This window comes from Chamaea fasciata, unplaced genomic scaffold (assembly GCF_029207755.1).
Source record: "Chamaea fasciata isolate MVZ Bird 193981 ecotype frontalis unplaced genomic scaffold, bChaFas1.0.hap1 SCAF_3, whole genome shotgun sequence".
NCBI lineage: Eukaryota > Metazoa > Chordata > Aves > Passeriformes > Sylviidae > Chamaea > Chamaea fasciata.
Window position 1 is genome coordinate 41510116 of NW_027094088.1, and position 10134 is coordinate 41520249.

A 10134-nucleotide genomic window follows, 5' to 3' on the forward strand; every position below is an offset into this window, starting at 1 on the left:
TACAAGGATGTTTAAATATATGCCAATCAAACAGAGTCTATTAAAAATGTCTTTTATTATTTCTGTTAAGTATGACACCTGTTCTCCTATGTATGGGAAAATATTTCTCTTAAACATTGGGTTTTACAGCCATGTGAGACCTCAGTTAAAACCAGCATGGATGCTCTGATGCCAGGAAATGTCACTTCCCTGAAAGAGGTTGTGGTGGGAAGGGACCTCTGGAGATCATCTGACCCAATGCCCTTGCTCATGCAGGACTCTGTCCACTCATGTTCTACAACTTCTCTGGGAAACCTGTTCCAGGGCTCAGTCACCCTCATACTAAAAAAGTGTTCCCCATTGTTCAGACAGGACCTCCTGTGATTCAGTTTGTGCCCATTGTCTCTGGTTCTGTCACTGGGCACACTGAGGAAAGTCTGGTTCCAACTTCTTTACTACCCCTTCACATATTTATATATATATATATATATTTCTCATATAATGAGATACCCCCAAGCCTTCTGTCCAAGCTGAACAGTCACAACTCTCTCAGCCTCTCCTCATCTATTAGATGCTCCACATCCATAACCACATTAGTGAGCCTTCACCAGTCTCCCTCCAGTATCTTCATGTCTCTTCTGTACTGGACAGCTCAAATCTGAACCCCACACTCCAGGTATGGCATGGCCAGTGCTTAGGAGAGGGAGATGGTCATATCCCGTGACCTGCTGGTAATGTTCCTCCTCTCCCACTGTCATAAAAGACAAAGATGGACAGTTGTCACTATTGCTATAACTGATCACAGGGTAGCCAGAATGGTATCCCGTCCTGTAGGCCGGCAGGCTACAGTCTGGCCATTCGAACACCCCACGTGACAGAGAAGAACGTATGTAATAGGTACATTGAGTAGCCTCTGTTTAAATGTACTTGCCAAATACACCCCACCATGGCATAGAGCAGTGACACCACCAGCACAAGTTGTGATCAGCTGGAGCAACTGAAAATACCAAAGACTTTTGGCAGAGAGTTCTTAGTTTCACTCCTTGCTTTTAACTGGACAGATTTTTTTTTTTAACTAGCTGTGGTGTCTGCCAGCCTGTAGCTCAGACAGGCAATATTTTTCCTCTCCTCTTTGAATGACCCAAGTGAGGGATGCCGTCAGCAAAAGATGATGGGCTGAAGCTGATGTGAGCCAAAAAGAAAGACTCTCCAATTATAGAAAAAAAAAAAAAGCTTTTCCATAATGAGGAAATTATACTCCTTACATTAATATCTGCATAACAGATTTTGTTTATTGCCCACATAAGACAGCATGGTAACATCCTCATATTCTGGGTTGTTTTTTCAGGTGATGGAGTGATTGTAGCTGAAAAATTCATTATCAAAATTATTTAAAATTATTTTATATATATATATATATACATATATTGAAAACATTACATTTCCCCTCCTCCCAGCCACTTCACATCTTCCTGTGCTTCCCTTGTTTTGGGAGGCAGACCTGTCTGAGGAAGCTTCTCCGCTTTGCATTTACCCATGGAAGAAGATGACTGACAGAGCAGGACTCATGCTCCTGTCTAACCTATAGGAAGTGATCCCTTAAGCAAAGGGATTTCTTCCTCTCTCCAGGCCAGCTCAGTCCTTGCTTTTGGGGTGCCCACAATACAGCATCTCACAGTAAACTGGTTCTTGCCTTTAAGGTAAATGCCCTCCAATGAAGATTGATGCAATACCTACCCACACAATGCCATAGTGCAGATGGGGTTTTATTTTTCCTCCACAGGACCAGATCTAGTCTTTTGTCCTGGTAGCATCTGTATTATTCATTTCCTGCAGTAACCTAGAGAGCAGGACCTGTTGTGTCTGTGATTCTGTAATTTAGCCACTTCATTTAACTCTGTGAGGAGGAAGATTTTTGATAAGGAGGGCTGTAAGACCTCTTTTTTTGCCACTTTATATAAAGGGGTTGCTGCCCCAACTCGATATCATGAGCACATGAATGTCTTCCTCGTGCTGAACAGGAGAGCCATAAATGAAGCCTGGGTGGGAGTGGGCACCTTCTCTTTACATAGTTCTCAGAGTTGAAATTTTGGTGTGACAGAGCCCTACCTCAGATGGAAATCACCTGAAATACTGAATTGTATGTGGAGGCTGCAAACCTGTCCCCTGTCACCAAACAAATGAAATGACTCAATATCTGGGTGTTACACAGCTGGCTTCTCAGAGGGCTGCTCTTAGGGCACGAGTCACATTGTGAGACACTGAGATCACAGGATCAGACTATGAGGTCTATCACATGAAGTCTCCTAGACTAAACCATGCGGTTGTGTAAGTCCAGGGCACTCCACTGGGAGAAATTAAATCTCTCTGCCTTGAACCATCTCAAGACGTGAGAGGACAGCTCTGCAGCACCCAGCACATAATAGTTCAGGGGTAGGATGTATAACACAACAGTACACCTGGCTATAAAGCTGCAGACATTTTGTTGCTTGATTGCTTCTTGACACATGCCCAGAAACAATGCTGATGGCCCCTGAGCTGGGCCAGCCATGCTTTTCCCTGCTCCTGGAGGCAGGCAATGCACAGCAGCAGCCCAGACAGCTGGAGGCCTCTCACAGGTGCCTAGTGACAGCCACATGTACCCAGCCATGTCCTAGGGAGGCAATAGGGCTGTGCTATGCACCAGACCCCACCCTGCACCCCTGCATTGCTGCACACACCTGCACACGCAAGGAGGGCAGCAGGGTTTCTGTAAAACCTGCCCCAACAGTTCTGCATCACTCAGGAATCCCCATCACATTCAAATGCAGCAAATGCCACTCAGATGCCAAGGATTCATTGTGACAGGGAAGATTTTTATCAGTAAGGACAACTAAGTGATGAAAAACCTTCTCCTTCTCACTGTGCCTGCAGCTCGTTTGGGCAATGGCACCCTCCATGAGAGAGAGAAATGTGTCGTTTCTCAGGGAGTACCTCCAGGCTGAGCAGGCCTACAGGCATAGAGCACATGCTGAATGCACCAGTCTTCTCAGCCCTTCAGCCCCAGGGAGCATTTCTCTGTGCACTGCTCCCTGGACTCACGGATCACCTCTAGTCCCTAAACTCTCCCTCCTGTCTTCACTGGGAGGACAAAAAGAAATTACTCTGGGGACCAGCACACTTCAAAACTAGAAGTGCCCAAAAAAAAGGATACTCAGATAATCATCACTGTGCAGATCTTTAAAATTATACCCAGGCATCACATACACCATGAGAGTACAGGAAGGACGATCTTTCCTGAATCTGTCTTTTTTTGTGAATAGGGGATTTCTTCCACCCCAAGAAGACAGGGGAAAGGTGACTGCTGAAGCCACACCACAGTGTAAGACAGGTCAGAGACTCTCTTTTTAGTCCTGAGGCAGGTCTTCATGACTGAATTGCTGAAATTACTCACCCTGCTTCTCCTCCCCACTTCACAGGATGTCCACATCCAAACTGCTGCCTGGGAAGAGCCTGTTAGATACCATCCTGGGAGACTGAGAGCTGGCACAGAGGGAAGGAAGTGTGTGGGCAGACATGGAGTGAGAGCTTTGATGTGTGCCCTGCCCCTGCCTCCTGGAGAAGACACGGCTGTGGCTCTCTGCTCTCCCCGGCTTGGGACTAGCAGAAACATTGTGTGCCATATTCAGCCACTCTACTCTGCATTCTCCAATAGACTTGGATACTTGGTGCAGTCACCCCAGGCCCAAAAGACCAGTGCAGTGGTTCTTTATTCACATGGAGATTACCCCAACATTTCTCCATGATCCACAGGAGATTGGGGCAGAAGTTTCCCTCAGGTGGGTGGACTACCTGTGATCCTGCAGCCCTCTTAGAAGGGCTTTAGGCCCTGACCTATTTTTATGAAAGAAGGAATAAAAAAAATAGTTAAAAAGAAAAATTTTCATCTTTGTCAGAATATCCAAAACTCCCAAGAAACACTTTCCTGGAACCTAAAGAAAAAATAAAGTGTAAAAGGTTATAAACCTTTAAATCTGAGCTTGGATTGTAAGGAGGCCAAAAGCTAGCCAAACTGGAGTAGTTGGGAAGCCCTGCAGCCTTCGGAGAAAAGAGCACAAAGCTCTCATTCCTTCTACTGTACCAGAGCTGCCTTCTGACACTGTTTTCGGGAACTTGCCAGCTCATTTTCTAACTTGTTTGTGAGACATCAACAGCCTCAAATTACAGCAGTCTGAACAGCCCAGTAAATATTTACACAAACCTGCTGGTGATGGTTTGAGCTGACATGCGTTACCTTTTGTGTTGGGGGGAGGCTATATTTACAGCCAACCAGCTAATGAACATGATCCCAGCCATGGGTTTAATACAGATGGCTCTTTCAGCATTTGCGGCTTTCAAGTTACAGAGAGCACAAACTTCAATAGCCTTCGTTAGAAGGCTCTGCCTCAGCTCTCTCCGTTTTGTTTACAACCAGTCTCTCTTTGTGCAGTCAAGGGTTGACTAATGTTCAGCTGTTTGCAGCCAGCAATGTGGTTGTGTAGGACAGGGCTTGTTTCTTGTCTTTTTTCCTTTCTTTTTTTCCTTTTTTTTCTTTTCCTGTCTTTTTCCTTTTAACACTGATGGCTTTTATTTTAAACTTAAAATGAATGCAATTTCTGCAACGTAGATTCATTTTTGCTTGAGTGGCATTTCTCCAGGCTGTCTCACAGGGCTGGAGCCTGGTGTGGAGGGAGTGTGGAAGGGGACAGCAAGCCGTGCCCAGACATGGACTCTGGCTGTGGGGCTCTGTGGAGGGTTGGATGCCATTTCTTTCCAGGGTCACCCCTTAGAGACACATTTTATTGACACCCAGGTCTCACTGGCAGCTCTGGTAGGATTCCAGACTGCCCTAAGGAAGATGACTAAGGAACTGGTAGTTTATGCAATCAGTATTTATTGTAACAGCACACTTTTTATATCTTTTTTTAGCCATAATCTAAACCATTGGCTGAAAATATCTCTGTTTTTTAGCAGCTATACATCAAAGAAATATTTTAGATAAATGAGATAGGAAAATTGGAGGGTGAGGAAACTAATGAAGGATATTTAGACTGTTATTCCGACAATTTTTTCACATTGGTTGGTTATTATAGAAGCACAGATAACCTTTTTCTTTACTGTCATCATACTTACAAAACCCCAGACTCTAAGAAACTCACTGATTCAAGACTACTTGTACTTAGTGGGTCAACACTCCCCAGTAGCAGACAGTCTGACAAATGCTCTGTGTTTGAGATGAACTAACTTTAGACCAGACTGTACAATGCCACAGTTTTAAACCTACACTGCTCTAAAACTAAATGCAGGTGAGGAATTCAAAATGATGAGGCATAGCTGGTTTTAGAAAAATTTCTTGTATTGTGCAAATATCTTATGGGTTGGTAGAATCTAATGTGTCAGACAAAATCCCACCAAACCAAAGACAAACTCCAGTTTTCAAGTCACTGCACCCGTATGGAAATCTATCCCAACAGCAGGTCTGATAAAGCACAGAAAACCTATTTGGTCAAATATCTCTCCTGAGAAAGAACAAAGGTACTAGCATCCTGAAAATATCTGACCTTTGCAAGCTTGGCCTTGGAAGTTCCCTCACAAATTTGGTGAAAATGCAATAAAAAGATAGCTCAGAGAGATTTATGGCTGCATATAGCTGATCTGAAATCATTAATAGAAAAGAAGGTCATCTTTTCAGGAGAAGAAATGTCCAATTCTCAAATGATGGGCTGCTCTTTATCACCAAAACAAGAAGCTCTTCCCATTGAAAGCATCACCATTTCACTGCTATCACTGAATGAAAACACCTGATATACCCTGGTGGAGCAGGATCCCATGGCATTGGCAACTGCTTTTGAGTTTTGAAGTAAAGACAGGTGAAAAGGCAGGTGACAACGGCTGGAGTAGGAACATGATCTCAATCTGCCCTTTCTGATACAGGTCAAGTCTGTTCTTTTAAGCTCCATGCTGGACCAGACTTCACTGTCTATACTGAACATTTTGCTCCATTAAATCTTTTCCTGAAGTGGTTACACAGAATGAGTATTACACCTCATGGAAATATCATCATTTAGTCTAATGCTTTCAGAGAAGAAAAGCCTTGGAAACAACAGAGTTGCTTAGCAGTACTTTGACAAAACATTTGTTACCAGAACACAGTCTATTAAGAGCTGTTCACAGAATAACAGAGTTGCTGTCAAATAGCCTAAAACAAAACTTTTAGGGGGAATTTTTGTTTTTAAATAAACATATTTTGAGTGAGATCTGGAGTTTCAGATTCTGGTAAATAGGAAAAAGGCTGATTAAAATAAAATGTTACCAAATGTTGTAAGGAAACTATTTGTCCCAAATAGACCTGGTTATTTTTTCCTATCTTTTCTTGCTCATGAATGTTCAGCTTCATGTTTTCATTTACCTTGGTTAGGAAACACCAGGTCTAGAGATCTGTCACAGAGTAAGAAGCATGTCTCTGGGCCAGTCTTCCTGCAGCTACGTGTGTCTATGTAGAGACTGCATGCTTAACATTTCCCTCTGCCCTTTGTGTGTTGTTTGTCTGCTTCAATTATAAATACTCCAGGATAGGCAACTCATTGCTACGTACATCTGTCAGCCACCTGCCACACTCTTCCTTGCCTCTGGATGTTCTGCCACAACAATAATTATTCAATGATACATGAGAATGAAGTATCTCTTAAAGGAAAGTATGTGGTCCTAGGAGACCTATGCTCACATCTCTTTGCCAAAAGGAATTGGTTCCTGAGGTTGTAGAGGAGATGGCAATTGTGGCTGCTTATCCAAATTTGGGATGGATGCAGGGATATCCTGTGAGAAGTCTTCAAAATGTTTCTGAATGGTTGCAGCCAATGAGACATCAGTGTAGATGGTTCTAGGGAGAGAAGAACAAGACTGTGGTAAGGAGACAGGACTGTGCTAAAAGATGCTCTTTCAGCCTTCTTCTCATTCCACTGTTATTTTCCCTCTTTGGCTGGTGGTGTAGCTGATTGAGAACTTCTCACTTTGATTTTCTGCAGAAATATCCCATTTTGTGAAATCTCTAATTTTTTTACCTTCTCCCACCACTAGGGTTTGTACCAGAGGGTCTGTGGGCACTCCAGATGAGATAACACCCCTCCCTGAACTCTTCCTGACATGGACTGCTTGTGGGCCACCCAGTCAGGCTACAACATGCATGGGGATTATGTACCTGAGTGTTTATCCAGGCTGTACCCAAACATGTCACTCAGATGTATTGATTTTGGAATTACTGAAGAAACTGCTCGTGATCTGGAAAGTCCCCTCTCAGTCTTTGGGAAGAGCCCTGCGTTATCAGGCAAGCAGTTCCCGGCATGAGACCAAGCAGAAATTTCCTGGGTTCAGACTATTCCAAAACTCCATTCTAATGACAATGCACTACTTCTTCGTGTGTCTCTGGAGGTGGTCAAAGGTCATAAAAGAGAAAATGCATCTCCTCCAAGGACATGTGCAAGGTCCAGCCTCAACCAGCATAAGTTTGCTGTGGAAGCCATAAGCCCCTTCTGCTCCCATTCAATTGTTGCTCCAGGGAGACTGTGATCCAAACTTGCTGCACTGGGGCTATTCTGTTAGCCAGGTCTGGAAAAGGAAAAGGGGAAGAAATCAGAGCCTAAAGCAGTCCTAAGAACAGTACTGAACCAGGTGAAAGCCCAGTCTGTACTACACAAAAGAAAGCAGGAAGGAATGACCTGGAAACTGAGTATCACACTTTTTTCCATGGACAGAATTATAAGTTTATGCAGGGATATCATTACTACTATTATGGTTACAGTTGTTTAGCATATCACAAAAACTTGTGGAGTAATCTAGGGTGGAAGAATTCTGCTCATAGTGTAAACCAAAAAATAGTTCATATAAAAAAAATGCATTGACAAAAAGATAAAACTCGTGCAAGCATAGAGCGGGCTGTTGATACATGTTACTCTACAAATAGAGTAGCGCCACTTAAAATTCAGGGATATTTTTGACATTTGATTTTATTCTTTCACATAATCTCCTTCTAGAGAATTTGGACAGAATTGCTTCAAATTTTTTATCAACTCTTTAATCCATCTTCATGATCATGTACAAAATAAGCCACTGAAGAAGGAACATGCTGAACCACAGTGATGACAATTCTGCTTGGCTGAGCTGAAATGGACAACATGCGTGCCCCAGATGGCTTCAAAAAGAATACATTCTGATTAAGGAGCAGTGGGAATATTTTCCAAGGACATTTGGGTGCCTTTTATAAATTTATAAGGCAGATGCTTCTCCTTAAAAGCATCTGCCTCACAGACCCTTTTTTCCCCTGCTACTCAGAAATACAGGGATTAAACTTCTGTGAAATGATGAGTCTGTTGCAGTTTCATGTACATGCTAAGCCCAGTTTTGCCACATTCACAATGAATACCCTTGCTGAAGAGCTTAAAGAAGAGGGGGTTGGCTCCTCACCTCACAGAGGATCTGGGAATGGGAAGATGCCAGAAAAGAGTGAGATCTGGTGGGAAGCACTCTCCTGTATTCATACACAGAACCTAGAGTCCATCTATGAACAGAAGACGGACTGTTCAAAATTCTCCACCACTGCTGCAGGATTGCTGTTTTGCATTTTATGAGATCCATTACCTTCTGAATTTGATCAGGCTGTGATCTTGTCTGAGATTAAGTAACCAAGCACCTAAGCAACTAACTAGCTCCCGAAATGTGTGCGCCTTTAACACCACTGCTGAGTGTCTAGAGAAAGGTTTGCTGTGCAGCCACAAGCACCCTGTTGAGATCAATTCCAACACACAGACCACAAGACTGGAACGGTTTCTTAGGGCCTTCTTGGTACACTGGCCATGAGAGAACCTCTAAGCAATGATAGAAAGCCAAGGCAATCTTATGAAAGTACTTAACTCGTCCACAGCACAGTGCATTTACAGCTGCTGAAAGCACATAAATGTTGCTGTCTCTGTTTTCCTTGGACACATCAACTTTTTATTGCCCGGGGATTTACACTGCAGTGTAATGCAATGCCTTGTGAGCCCTGACGGATCAGGGTGCAGTGCAGGAGGTCAGAGGGAATAAGCTTGCAGCAATAACCACAGGATAAGCAACTCTGCAACTCCCCATATTACAGTCCAAAGCAGCACACACAGCTCTTACTGGTGATGGAAAAGCAACGTTTGGGTCCTCTTTTGGGTGCCAGAGCAGTTCTGTTGAGGCAGAATATGCTAAGTGAGGAAATTTCTCATCCCTGGGGATCCTATGTACAGCCACCCTCTCTGGAGTGGTGAAGGGACTGGCAAGCAGTGTGAGAGCATCACAGGAGTTAGCATCGCTGCACACGGAACTTAACCCAAGGTGTTAGGAACCAAGTCACCAGGAGTGCAGGGTCACAGAGCAGATCAGTTTGGAAGATGGGTTAAAGATCTCTTGTTCTGCCTACCAAGGAACATTACCTTGCCATTTGTGTGCTTAGCTGAGCAGAGACAGCTCACAGGGCCCATCACTAGCAGTTCATCATGCAGCAGCCTTTCATCTGAAGAATGCGGCTCTGGTTGCTGAGCCTACTGAGGACTCAGAAGTCTGGGAACCAAGACTCGGTGACGACAGCTTCCTGCGGACACAGGCACATTTCTGTGTATTTATGGACACTGAGTGTGGCTCTCATCTGAGGAAGGACCCAGAACTGCGGTGGCAGGGACACTAAGTGCTTGGCAGAGTACACTGGAGGGAGGGAAATAGTGTCTGTCAGTGCCCAGCTTCACCCTGGCTGCACCAATTTAGCAAACTTTCCTGTTTTGAACATCAGGCATGCTCACAGAGACTCGTGCTCTTGGATTTCTAATAGACTGGGAGCATCAACTGTCTTAAAAGCAGAAATTACTGTAAATATAATAGTCTTTCTGCTCTAAAAGTCACACAGAAAACCATGCAAGCATCTGTATTTAATCTGCACATCAGTCTGACAGACTGATTAAAAAACCCAAAACATAAAATGAATAACATTGCTTGGCCTGAAGAATATTCATGTGATCAAAGAGTGAATGTTTAAGTCAAGTGCAGGAATCAAATGGTACCAAATTCCCGAGTATAACTAGCAGATTGAGATGATCCAGTCTTACTTCTTCAAGTCCTTTTCCA